At 43.9% G+C, this 13,801-nt stretch overlaps 1 protein-coding gene across 7 annotated transcripts in view; it reads left to right on the forward strand.

The window, feature by feature from the left end:
- Positions 1 to 775: 775 nt before the first annotated feature.
- PKIB (cAMP-dependent protein kinase inhibitor beta) overlaps positions 776 to 13,801 on the forward strand; it is an 85,274-nt gene continuing 72,248 nt past the window's right edge. The window contains exons 1-2 of one of the 7 annotated variants that reach the window (XM_089777231.1): positions 779 to 1,157; positions 1,452 to 1,668. The gene's annotated coding sequence lies outside the window, so the exon portion shown is untranslated. Of the gene's footprint in view, positions 1,158 to 1,451; positions 1,669 to 1,709; positions 2,679 to 13,801 lie in introns of those variants that run through there. The other 6 variants (XM_089777228.1, XM_075924070.2, XM_089777232.1 and 3 more) reach the window with 6 other exon arrangements.

The raw sequence follows: 13,801 nt of genomic DNA on the forward strand, positions 1-13,801 counted from the left end.
CCTGCCCCCCCCCCCCCACACACACACCACAGCAGTAGTAGCCAGAGCAGTCTGGTAGCCTGCTCCCCTCCACCCTTTCCCAGCCTGCTGCTCCCCACTTCTCCATGGTGGCAGGAAGTGGAGTGACCTGCGGGAGGCACTCTGCTTCCTGCAGCTGTGGTGAAGCAGTATGCAGAAGGCTAAGAGAGGACGGTGCAGCAGGATGAAGCAGTGCAGGCTGCTGAGCCACTGCAGCTTTTGCTGCCCTCAGTGAGTGTGTGTGGGGCACTGACCTCTGCTGCTGCCATCAGACCCCCAGCTAATTTCCCAGACCACCCTGGGACCTGCCCATAGGATGAAGCAGCTGGACGGACCCCCAAAGCACAGTGCCTGGGGCAACCTCCCCAAACTATCCTGTGGATGGACGCAGCGCTGGCTCCCCCTTTCCCAAAACTTTCCCCAGTTCCTAATAAATCTAATGCACCAGAGTCCAACTTTTGTCACTAATGCCAGATGCAGGGGCACTCGTGTTTAAGCGGCAAAACATGGATCCGGGTCTTTACGGTGCTTTTTCGTTTACCCCAGGCTCGGGATTTTGTGGCGCGTGGGTGGGTGTGGTAGCCCTGGCCAAACGTATTCTCTCTTCGTGCCATGGAATTGGGGGGGGGGGGCAGGCCGAGTCAAGCGATCCGGGTTTTGTGTGTGGCGCTTATGCTCCGGGATGGCCGCAGATCCAGCTTTTTACTTAACGTCTCTGGTTTGGGTTCCCATTGCCACCTCGAGGCACAGGCGTTCAAAAAGTCCCGCAATCGCCCCCGCAGTCAATCCCGCCCCTAATCAGCCTGGGACTCCCTGGCCCATTTGGCGCCTGCATGACTCTAGCCGAGGGGAAGGGAAAGCCACGGCTCGAGGGGCGGCCGGCGCTTGTGCTCTCAGTCGGGTAACAGGGGAAGGGGCGGAGACCGAATTCATTCTCCGGGAGCTACTGCAGCGCTTTGCCGGGGTCTCCAAAGGGGAGACAGCGAGAGAGACCGCGCATCCCCCGACTCCCTCCCGCCTTGGCGCTCGTTTCTCCAGCGGGTACAGGGTGAGCTGCTCCCTCGCAAGCCTGAGGCTGTGCCGGGCAAAGCAGGGCACCCCCCGATCGCCGCGGTGCGCCTCTGCTCCCTGCCTCACTGGTGAGTACAGGCGGGGGCTCCTGGCCGGGACAAGCCGAAGTTCCCCATTTTTTTAAGGTCTGGGGCGCGGTGTGTGTGTGTCCGATTTGCATCGAGGGCGCCCGGGACCCCTCTGTAATCACCTGGTGCGCTGTCACGGAGCCCTCCCCGCGCCCGAGCTGTGGGAGTCTGGCATTGCAAAAATACTTGGCGTCTTCCTAACCCGGCAGGCAGAGCGTGGAAAGCCTGCTCCGCCCTGACCTGCTCCGCCAGCGGGGGCTTTCCAGGCAATTTGTAGCTTCTCTGTCTCGCCAGGGGGTGCCCTGGCGGCTCCCGACTCAGGAGCGCTCCCCCCCCCCCCCCCCCCGTGGGGTTGGTTGCCGGGCAGGTTTGCTAAGCCGCTGAAGAAGAGTCCCCCTCCCGGGCGGGGAGAGCGCTAAGATCCAGCGCAGCTGTGGCTCCCCGGGCAGGACTGTCGGGCGGAGCAACTGGAGCAGGGCCCAGGGGCAGAGCCTCTCCCCCAGCCTGGAAGGTAAGTGCTGGGAAGGACCCCAGGGCGGGGCTGTGGCCGGAGCGTGTTTATGCTACAGGCTAACTGACGTCGGGGGAAAGGGCGACCTAGTTCCCCTGCTCTCCCCCAGCGCTGAGCAGATGTTTTCAGCGGCTTGGGAACGGCTGAGCGCACAGAGCAGGGCGCCCTTCTGCTTACAGCCAGCCACGTGTGCGCGCTCCGATTCCTTTCATTCGCAGCTGCAAAGCCCCCACGCTCTGCCAGGATTATCCCGGAGGCTAAATGGCATTTGCGGGGATTAGTCTCTTGACTCTAAACCGCACCCGCGGGCGGCTCCCTTCCCACGTTTAAAAACCTCCGGATTGTCACGAGGCTTGTGAGCTGAGAGTCCAATGCAACTTCCAGTTCCTACCGACCTTAGAGCGGAAAAACTGCACAACTGGTTGTAGTGCGAATCGTCTCCCCCTCTCCCCAACGTCCTTAGTAGATACATTCTGTGACAGTCTAAGTGCTTTAAGGATGTATAGTACCTACCTTTTGGTTACTATTAAAAATATCTGCATGGGTGCGGCTCTTGGGGCCAGAGCATACCCAGGAAATAAATACGTATAAGGAAATTGAGAGTACAGGGAATAATGGTTTCAAAGAATGTGTTAGTTTGCTAGAGGGAGGGGAATTCTACTTGCCTGCTCATGTGGAGTTGCAAAGTATTTTATTCACTTAATGGCTCAGACTCTCTACTATCTTTTCACTAAAAGGGGATTTTTCAGACAACCGATTGTTGCCTAAATCCTTCATTTCTCACAGATCAATGAATCGCAAGATTACAACAGTTATCATCATTTTGGTGTCATGCATGTATACTGGGTTCATGTAATAATTCTTTTGAAAGGAAAGGAGGCATGAAAAAAGTCACGCTTGAGGAGGTGGGGCAGCCTCTGTTGGTCTTAGAGCAGGGTTGATGGTCTTTGTGTTTAGGAGGCTAACAGAGATGCTGCAGATCTGGATTCAAGGCACCCTAAATTTTCTGGGTGAGTTTGAACAAGTTATTACTCTGTTTGTACTTCAGTACCTTATCAGTAAAGTAGGATAGTGGCCTTTCCTGTCTGTGGCAGGCATGCTGTGTAGCTAATTAAAAATGTTGAGGTGCTCTGATATATTAATAAGGCTCATAAGTACCTTAAATTCTTTTTCAATCAGATACAATGCAAAATTTCCCCACGTGAAAATAAAAAAAAATGCTCTAAAGCTTTTATGTTCTAATCCTATACCAAATTTGTTTTTAAAGTTTGTCATTTTCAGTTATTGTTTACTTTCCCATCTATGTAAATATTATTTTTCTTCTTTATTTCAATGTTATTGTATTATATTCAATCAAAATAAATCTCTGTAAATTTGATCCTGGAAGTTCATGCCCATGGTGTTATGAACCGGGATGCATATAGATTCAATCGATATGCATTTTCATGCACATAGTACTGGAAAATAGGTTAAATATATCTGAAAATGTAATCTATCTCTGACTGAAAGTAATTGCTTTATATCTTGGTCTACCGACTAGGTAGAAAATGTTCAAATGTTTACATCATTTTCCTCTCCTTTCTAGTGGTAAAGAAGTAATTGCAGTAAGAGAACTTTCAATGGCTCAGCTGACTTTTTCCCTTCTCCAAATGTTTAAAAAACCTAACACCTGGGCTTCAGAACAGAAAGCAAGAGTATTTAGAAAAAGAAGGAATAATGAAAAGTCCATTGATTCTTTTGGTCACCACCGTGAAACTGATGTTCAAATGATCTATAATACAATGCAGTATCTACAGACATATCCAATTCTTGTAGAGTAATTTTAAAAACTAATTACCAAAATTACCACAGACTGTTATTTTTATTAAGTTTTAACTCTCACAGATAGGAATTTTTCATGAAGTATTTTTTGTCTGAAATGCTGATTTGCAGATTGCAACTTTTTGTGAATACAGTAATTCCTCATTTAACATGTGCCCGCTTAACACGTTTTCGTGATAGCATGATTTTTTTTTTAGGGAATGTTTTTTGAATTACACAACCGTCCCCGGAATAACACAATTTCCTCAGCCGGCCCGTCGCTGGCGGCTGCGCAGGGTTTCCCCCACCTCCCTGCAAAGCGGCGCAGGGTTTGCCACTAGTCGCGCTGGCAACCCCCCCTCGCCGGACGCAGTGCGGGTCCCGGCAGACCCGTCACGGGCATACTCCCAATCCAATCCTCCTCCCCTTTCCTCCCCTCCCCTTCCCTTCCCTTTCCTTCCCCAGAGCCAAACACCTCCCCTCCCTGCTGTAACCTAGTCCCCTTTCTCCCTCAACCTTATGTCTCAGTCCAAACAGACACCACCGCTTGAAACACAACCCCCACCTTTTCCATTATTTTCAATGGGAAAATTGACCCCACATAACACGTTTTCACTTAACACGATCATTTTCTGAAACATATCTACAGTGCTAAATGAGGAATTACTGTACATACTGTTCTGATTAGAAGGTTTCTCGGGGTACATCGACACAGCAGTGTTATTTTGGAATAACTGATGTTATTCCAAAATAACATAGTGTGTGTCTACACTACAAACCTTTATTTCGAAAAAATGTCAAACTGGAGGACTTCTTATTCTGACTCATGACATCCCTCATTTCAGAAGGAGTAAGGGAAGTTGAAGGAAGAGTGTTCTTCCTTCGACTTCCTGCTGTGTAGACAGCGCCAAAAGCCAAATTAAGCTATTTTGATTTAAGCTACGCAATTGACGTAGCTCAAGTTGTGTAGCTTAATTCGATTTTTCCTCTGCTGTGTAGATGTACCCTCAGGTCTAGAATGGATGTTCTGATTAAAAGCAGAGAGAACTCAGGCTCATGCTCACTTGGGAGATGCACATATGAGTCCTGTTCCAGCTGACTCAGAGTAGGGAGTTGAACCTGGTTTTCCAACATAAGTGAAGTAATCTTTGAGCTATGAACTATGTTGCTTTTGTGTGAGTGGTTGTTTTTGTGAAAAATTTTTGAAAGGTCTAGGTTTCATTCCATTGCAGAATGAAAACAGATGTTGAACTTCAAACTTTTCATGAAACAGAATTTTTATTTTCTGGCCATCCCTGCATAATCTATTTTCAGTCTGTAGACTATGGTAATTGTTCCAGCAGTCTCAGTGGAGAATAAAATATGTAGTTCCTACACTGAAACTACAAAACCCAAAAGAAACATGAAGATATATGTATTGACTAGTTTATGTCTTCAAAGTCTTTAGCTGCTAACAAATGAAAAAATCTTGATGAAGTATTTGAGCAGATCAGAAATCCCAAAAGCAGAGATAAAATAAAGATCATTTCTTGTTTACTTCTGTTCATTGCTGATGCCTTGGGGATCAAGCTGATCCAGTTTTTTTATTTGAATTGCTAATATTCTTTTTGAAATGGTGAAATGATTCAGTAGTCTGTCTATATTCTGACGTTTAGGAAATGCTGCATCAAAGCTGATGAAAGTGCCTTAAAAATGAATTAAAATATCCCTAGAAAGATGCAAGTAATTTCCAAAAACTAATCTTTTTGTGCACCATAAGAATGACATTTTAATGTTCTGCTTTATATTCCAGTATATATGGAATAAGCATAGCAATCCAGTTTAACTAAGTTTAATCATATCACAGCAATTACAAGTTCATGTGCAATATGTTGATTTATTATAATGTTCTATAAAAGCAGGAATTATCTTTAAGAAGTCCAGGCAAACTTATAAAATGATATTGATGTAAACTGTAGAATCCAGAGATGGAAAAATCTGTTAGGTCATCTAGTTACATGTCTCAGTGCAAAATTGTTCCGTATTGTCCATGTATTTAGAGAACGAATATAACTATCCTTTTCAAATAATATCTGAATCCTGTGTTTGGTTAATGAATCATTTATGAGCAAGTCTGATTTCCATAAATGTTTGTACTCCGGGATGAGTTAGAAAAAGCAATTGAATATGTATTCTTCTCATCTCTGCCCACAAGAGATGCCTCTCACAGTGGATGGCAGAGATGTTCAAAATATTATGCATGTTTTCTGGGCTCCTTGGGCATGTCTTGCCCTCTGTGGGACCTGAATACACCTGGACACTCTGTGGAGCTCTCTGGGGTTGGCTTCTCCTTGATGGGGCTCTGGGCTTTGTTTGGCTCTTTAGGTATTGATCCCTCACCTCCTGAGGTCTCTTCCAACCCTATGATTCTATGGCAAAGAAGTGACAGTAATCTCCAAACTCTCTCACTCGTGACAAAATGGGCCATCACAGAGTAGATTGTGAAGAAATTCATAACTTGAACTTTCTCTTCCTCTCTCCCATTTTTTTAAACATGACTTGAGGAACAGCAAAATGATTAACAACGTTGAATTTAAAGTATTATTTTTGGGCAACTGAGCTTACCCCCATTGAAATGAACATGGCAGTTCACATCTCTGAAACCTATTGTTTCAATTTTTGCAAATGCGGGCAGACATCCCAGTGTCAGTGAGCCTCAGGCCATGGTTCTTAGGCTCTCTCAGCTGGATGCTTTCTTTTAAAAAAAAATCTTAAATTCATGAGAACAAGAATGCAGCATGAAAGAAATGCGGGCATTCTTGAATACCCGATACAAGCCCACTTTGGGCCCGGTGTGTGTTATACAAGAATACATATTTGTCCTAAATGATTTTCATCCTACAGAGTATTTATGAATTGTTTGCTTCCACTGCTTGGTATTTAACACTGATGTACTGTGACTGGTTATCTAAATCACGTGGTGATATTCTATTCCCTGTATGATTAAAAACCTTGAAACGGGAGACCAACCCCAGACACACCCAAATTCCTTACAGTGCATATAGTTGGATAAATGACCATTTATGCTAAAATTTGGGAAAATACTTGATGTGATTCTTTTTTCATGAGTATGTGTGGTTGTCCAAATACTTAACTGCTGACATCAAATGACCTTCCAAGGATCCTAGCAAACCAAACATTGCAGGTTTTCTGTGAGACTTCCATAAATCAATTTGCTTACTAAATACAGCTGGTCAAACAACATTTTGTACAATCTAGCTTTAAACAAATGAAATCACTTATCTTGAAGACTACTCAATGAACTAATAGCTTTCTTTTAAAAATATGTCCTACTGTTTAAGCTTTCCTTTTGCCAATTTCATCCCATTGCTCCTAGTTATGCCACCTTTTCTGTTATGACTAACAAGATGGTTTATTAGATGATGAGCTTTCGTGGGCCAGACCCACTTCCTCAGATCAAGTAGTGGAAGAAAATAGTCACAACCATATATGCCAAAGGATACAATTAAAAAAATGAACACATATGAAAAGGACAAATCACATTTCAGAACAGGAGGGGGATGCGGGGGGGGAGGGAGGAAGGAAGGTAAGTGTGAATTAATTATATTAGAGTTGGGGAGAGTTAGATGTCTGTGAGCTAATGGTATTAGAGGTGATAATTGGGGAAGCTATCTTGGTAATGGGTAACATAGTTTGAGTCTTTGTTCATTCCTTCTCGGAGAGTGTCGAATTTTAACATGAATGACAGTTCAGAGGATTCCCTTTCAAGTGCAGATGTAAAAGGTCTTTGTAGCAGAATGCAGGTGGTTAAGTCATTGAGAGAGTGTCCTTTCTGGTTGAAATGGCAAGAAACTGTTTTTTCTTTGTGATCTTGTCTGATATCTGTTTTGTGGGCATTAATCCTTTGGCGAAGTGTCTAAGATGTTTGTCCAATGTACATAGCAGACGGACACTTTCGGCACATGATAGCATAAATTATATTTCTGGATGCTCAGGAATATGTGTTCTTGATCTTATAACTCACTTGGTTAGGTCCAATAATGGTATCAGCAGAATGAATATGTGGACAAAGCTGGCAACGGGGTTTGTTGCAAGGGAAGGTACCAGGGTTGGTATTAGTGTGGTATGTCCTGTGGTTGTTGGTAAGAATCATCTTGAGGTTAGGTGGTTGTCTATAGGAGACTATGGGTCTGTCTCCCAGAGCCTCTTGGCCATTACCAAGATAGCTTCCCCAATTATCACCTCTAATACCATTAGCTCACAGACATCTAACTCTCCCCACCTCTAATATAATTAATTCACAGACACTTACCTTCCTTCCTTCCCCCCCCTCTGCATCCCCCTCCTGTTCTGAAATGTGATTTGTCCTTTTCATATGTGTTCATTTTTTTTAATTGTATCCTTTGGTATATATGGTTGTGACTATTTTCTTCCACTACTTGATCTGAGGAAGTGGGTCTGGCCCACGAAAGCTCATCATCTAATAAACCATCTTGTTAGTCTTTAAAGTGCTACATAGTCCTGTATTTTGCTTCAGCTACACCAGACTAACACGGCTACATTTCTGTTACTTTTCTGTTATGCTCATCCCTCCCTTCCTTCAAATTCAGATTTGTTGAGTTTGGCCATGCCTCCCCTCTCTAGTAGTCATCTTTAAGAACATAGTATGCCAGACCAAAGATCCATCTAGACCAGTATCCAGTCTTCTGACAGTGGCCATTGCCAGGTGCCCTAGAGGGAAGGAACAGAACAGGTAATTATCACCTATTCCCAGGCTCTGACAAACAGACTAGGGACGCCATTCCTAGCTAATAAGTATTGATGGGCCTATCCTCCATGAATTTATCTAGATTTTGTTTTTTTTTAACCCTGTTAAAGTCCAAGTCTTCACAGCATCCTCTAGCAAGGAGTCCCACAGATTGACTGTGTGTTGCATGAAAGAAAAACATCCTTTTGTTTGTTTTAAACTTCACACTCCGCTTTACTAGAATATTAGCCAGATGAGATTCCCAGAAATGAACCTCATGCTTTAGGTGAAATTGTGTCACAAACTCCCAGCGGGAGCGCATTACTTGATTTGATACCTCTATGTATGGAGGCCATATTTGGACTAACTCTTTTTTTAAATATGGTGTTAACTGTGATCCCAAAGTCAACTGCTCAGTGTTATTTATGGGACCATAGCATTTCCCTGCATTTTGAATAGGAAATAACTGTGGTATCTTGTATGCCACTATATCATAACTGCAGATAAATGTTGACTTTTAAAAGATAACCCCTTTTATCTGGTCTCTACTGTCATTTCTTTTATCATATTTGCCTTCTATACGTCCTACTCCAAGTCAATACTTGTGTTTGGGATTATTTTTTCATCAGATGTATTAGCTTGGATTTTTGAAAGCTGAATTGTGTTTTGCAACACAGTTCCTGTGTTTGCAACTTTGCACAGTTGAGCACCTGTGAACTTCATTATAAATCAGCTTTCAACCTCTTCTGCATTATTAGAAAACAAAATCTAACACAGATTCCTACAGTAGACCACTATACCCTTAGAACACCACTTTGCTACATTCCCTTTTTCTATAGTTTGTTCTTTAGGGTCCTTCAGCCTGTTTCCAGCCTATTGGTCAGTGTTCTTATCCAAGGTGATTGGACTTAGAATAAAATTTTCATAAGACAGTATCAAGAGTCAAATGTTACATCTACCTCTTTAGCTTCACTTAGTAACGTAATTATATAAGGGAGGAAGACATCAAATTTGTCTGGTAGGATCTGTTCATTATCAAGCCTTGTTCGTCAGCGCTTATGGGTCTTGTCTCTTCTAGATGGCTGATGATTGTTGTCTTACTCAATATTTGTTTCATTATTGTGAGGATGATGAGATGATATTTATCATTTTCTCCCCTTCATTTTTTTCATTGACACTATACTTATTTTTCTCCCTAGCTTTTAGAAGATAAATCAATGGTAAATACAGTGAAACGTGGACTGAGGCACCAGAGCTGCAAGTGGCTCTTTTAATGTGTCTCCAGAGACTCATTTAATTATTAACCAATCAAGATACTTTTACTATGTTATTAAACGTCATATTAAACTATGTCTGCAACGCCCAAGAATATATTCCAATTCTGTCTCTGGCACATAACTCAATTTGCACCACTTGTTTCAGAGAAGGAGTGCTGTGTATCTTACTGACAGCCAGTCATGCAGGGAAGGATCATCCTCTGAAATTCGGATAACACTCAGTTCTGAATAAGCATCATTTAAATAATATTAAGATTTCTGTGACAACAATTTTAGTTGATAAAATAATACTTGGTCGGTCATTTTGCTGTGAAAATAATATGTAAATAAAAACAAAGCATTTCCCCTGTCATACTGTTTTAATATGAGTATATAGTACATGAACTGTACTAAAGTGTAGTACTGTACTAAACTGTTCAGGATAGTCAAGCAGACTGTGAAGAACTTCAAAAAGATCTCACCAAACTGAGTGATTGGACAACAAAATGGCAAATGAAATTTAATGTAGATAGGTGTAAAGTAATGCACGTTGGAAAAAATAACCCCAACTATACATACAATATGATGGGAGATAATTTAGCTACAGCTAATCAGGCAAGAGATCTTGGAATTATCGTGGATAGTTCTCTGAAAACATCCACGCAGTGTGCAGCGGCAGTCAAAAAAGCAAATAGGATGCAAGGAATTATTAAAAAAGGGATAGAAAATAAGACGGAGAATATCTTACTGCTCCTATAATAAAACTATAGTATGCCCACATCTTAAATACTGTGTACAGATGTGGTCTCCTCACCTCAAAAAAGATACTTTGGCATTAGAAAAGGTTTAGAAAAGAGCAACTAAAATGATTAGGGTTTAGGAACGGGTCCCATATGAGGAGAGGCTAAATAGACTGGGACTTTTCAGTTTGGAAAATAGGAGACTAAGGGTATGTCTACACTACTCTCCTAATTCGAACTAGGAGGGTAATGTAGGCATACCGCACTTGCAAATGAAGCCCGGGATTTGAATTTCCCGGGCTTCATTTGCATAAAGCCGGCCGGCGCCATTTTTAAATGCCGGCAGTTCGAACCCCGTGCCGCACGGCTACACGCGGCACGGAGTAGCTAGTTCGGATTAGGCTCCTCGTGGAATGAGGAGTACAGCTAGTTCGGATTAGGAAGCCTAATCCGAACTAGCTACTCCGTGCCGCGTGTAGCCGCGCGGCACGGGGTTCGAACTGCCGGCATTTAAAAATGGCGCCGGCCGGCTTTATGCAAATGAAGCCCGGGAAATTCAAATCCCGGGCTTCATTTGCAAGTGCGGTATGCCTACATTACCCTCCTAGTTCGAATTAGTAGGGTAGTGTAGACATACCCTAAGGGGGGATATGATAGAGGTATATAAAATCATGAGTGGTGTGGAGAAAGTGAATAAGGAAAAGTTATTTACTTGTTCCCATAATATAAGAACTAGGGGCCACCAACTGAAACTAATGGGCAGCAGGTTTAAAACAAATAAAAGGAAGTTCTTCTTCACACAGCGCTTAGTCAATCTGTGGAACTCCTTGCCTGAGGAGATTGTGAAGGCTAGGACTATAACAGGCTTTAAAAGAGAACTATATTCATTCATGAAGGTTAAGTCCATTAATGGCTATTAGCCAGTATGGGTAAGAAATGGTGTCCCTAGCCTCTGTCAGAGGGTGGAGATGGATGGCAGGAGAGAGATCGCGTGATCACTACCTGTTCGATTCACTCGCTCTGGGACACCTGGCATTGGCTACTGTCGGCAGACAGGTTACTGGGATGGATGGACCTTTGGTCTGACCCAGTATGGCCATTCTTATGTTCTTATGAAACAATACATTCACATTATTGTGGCACTTTGGGGTAAGGGTGATAGCTAATTTTGACTTCTGAACCACTGAAGGATGATTATCACTGGTTTAGTAAGTTAATTTGCTAATTTCTTTAATTCAGAAGAATATATATAATCTGAACGCATATTCTCTGTGTGTATAGAGTAAGTTATTATTCATTATATATATAATAGAGCAGAGGCTAATTTTTTTTTAAAAAATATGAAACTGTGCTGACCTTATGCTTTTCTTAACCTGCATAAAATGGTTTAAATATTAGCGTCTGTGTAGTTCAATAAATACTCAAAGTACAATCTGTGCTTCCACAATAATTAACCCTGGCTGTTTCTCCTTTTACATTAGTATTACACTAACAAGAGGAGACTCAGGCCTACTTGTTAAAACTTTTTGGGCCATGAGAAAAATATTCATACACAAACATTTATTCTGTTTCATGGCCAACATTTTTTCCTCCTTTTTTAACGAGTTGGCTCTCCAGACAGTTGTCAGCTCAACTAGTATAGCACAGATACTCTGATGTCCCTACCTACCAAAAGGTATCAAAGAATCAAGTCAGTGTTTTACAGACTAAAGCAGATATGTCTTCCTTTTAAATCAAGCATGGACCAATCTAAAATGGAACTCTGGCAGACTGATGCTAGCAAAGACATTTGAGTTCACCATCAGTCAGGGTTGTTCCAACTAGCTTGTCAAATATGATGAATGTTGAGCATACACAATGGAAATGGCCTTCGATATGGGAGCATAATATATATAGTACAGATCTTTCCTTGATGATCTCATGGACACTTGTAATTCAGTACCAGATGACACTGCAAAGACACAGCCTGCAATAGTGGGTGGCATGTTGCTGCATTGCCTTAGAAGAATTGCAGGAAAGAAATCATGGCTCAGGGATTCACAATTTACCCTCTGTTTCTCCTTTAATCCAGTGGGACAGTATTTGCAGCTCACCTATGCCAATAGCAAATCACTGCCTCTTGTGTATCCCATCTCTGCTGGCCAGCGTATTAGGGATGCAAAGCCAAGGTACCACTTCTCCTCATCTCCCTCCTTGCCCATCAGCTCCAGGAGTGAGGGGAGAGGAATAATGGGTGCATAGCATCTGGTTTTACTTATGCATTTAGATCCAAAACTGTACAAGGGTATGTCTACACTACAAAGTTAGTTCGAACTAACAGACGTTAGTTCGAACTAACTTTAATAGGCGCTACACTAGCGCTCCGCTAGTTCGAATTTAAATCGAACTAGCGGAGCGCTTAGTTCGAACTAGGAAAACCTCATTTTACGAGGATTAAGCCTAGTTTGAACTAGCTAGTTCAAATTAAGGGGTGTGTAGCCCCTTAATTCGAACTAGTGGGAGGCTAGCCCTCCCCAGGTTTCCCTGGTGGCCACTCTGGCCAACACCAGGGAAACTCGTCTACCCCCCTCCCGGCCCTGGACCCCTTAAAGGGGCACGGGCTGGCTATGGTGCCCATGCCAGGTGCAAGCCTGCCAGCACCCAGCCAGCAGACCCTGCACCTGGCACGGATCGAGCCACCCACCGGATTCCCCCCAGCCCTCCCCCTCTTCCCGGGACCAGGCTGGCGGCTCCCGGGAGCTTGCCCGGGACCGCAAGAGGCGGGCACCCGCCTGGGCTAGTGCGGACATCGTGGACCTCGTCCATGACCTCCGCACTAGGCACAGGAAAGTGGCCGGCTAGGGCAGGAGAGCTGCCAGCCTGGCCACCCAGGAGCAGGTGTGCATGAAAATCAAGGTGGTCCACTGAGACCCCCGACCCTGAGCCCTGAGCTTACAATGGCCGTCCTGGGTCAGACCAAAGGTCCATCTAGCCCAGTAGCCTGTCTGCCGACAGCGGCCAACCCTAGGGACTCTGGAGGGGATGGACCGAAGACAGTGACCAAGCCATTTGTCTCGTGCCATCCCTCTCCAGCCTTCCACAAACCTTGGACAGGGACACCACTCCTACCCCCTGGCTAATAGCACTCCATGGACCCAACCTCCATGACTTGATCTCACTTCCCTTTCAACTCTGTTCTAGTTGTAGCCTTCACAGCCTCCTGCAGCAAGGAGTTCCACAGGTTGACTCTTTGCTTTGTGAAGAACAACTTTCTGTTACTAGTTTGAAGCCTGCTACCCATTCCTTTCCTTTGGTGTCCTCTAGTCCTTCTTTATGGAAACTAATGAAGAACTTTTCTGTATGCACCCTCTCCACCCAACTCCTGCTTTTAGAGACCTCTATCCTGTCCCCCCTCCGTCTCCTCTTTTCTAAGATGAAAAGTCCCAGTCTCTTTAGCCTCTCTTCATCTGGGACCTGTTCCCAACCCCTGATCATTTTAGTTGCCCTCCCCTCTCCCAGCCTCTCTCTTCCCCTCTCCCACCTCCTTTTCCCAGTCTCCCCCAGTTTTGTTCAATAAAGACAGATTCCATTTTTGAACACAATTGTCCTTT

This window comes from Pelodiscus sinensis, chromosome 3 (assembly GCF_052426305.1).
Source record: "Pelodiscus sinensis isolate ZL-2025 chromosome 3, ASM5242630v1, whole genome shotgun sequence".
Taxonomy (NCBI): Eukaryota; Metazoa; Chordata; order Testudines; family Trionychidae; genus Pelodiscus; species Pelodiscus sinensis.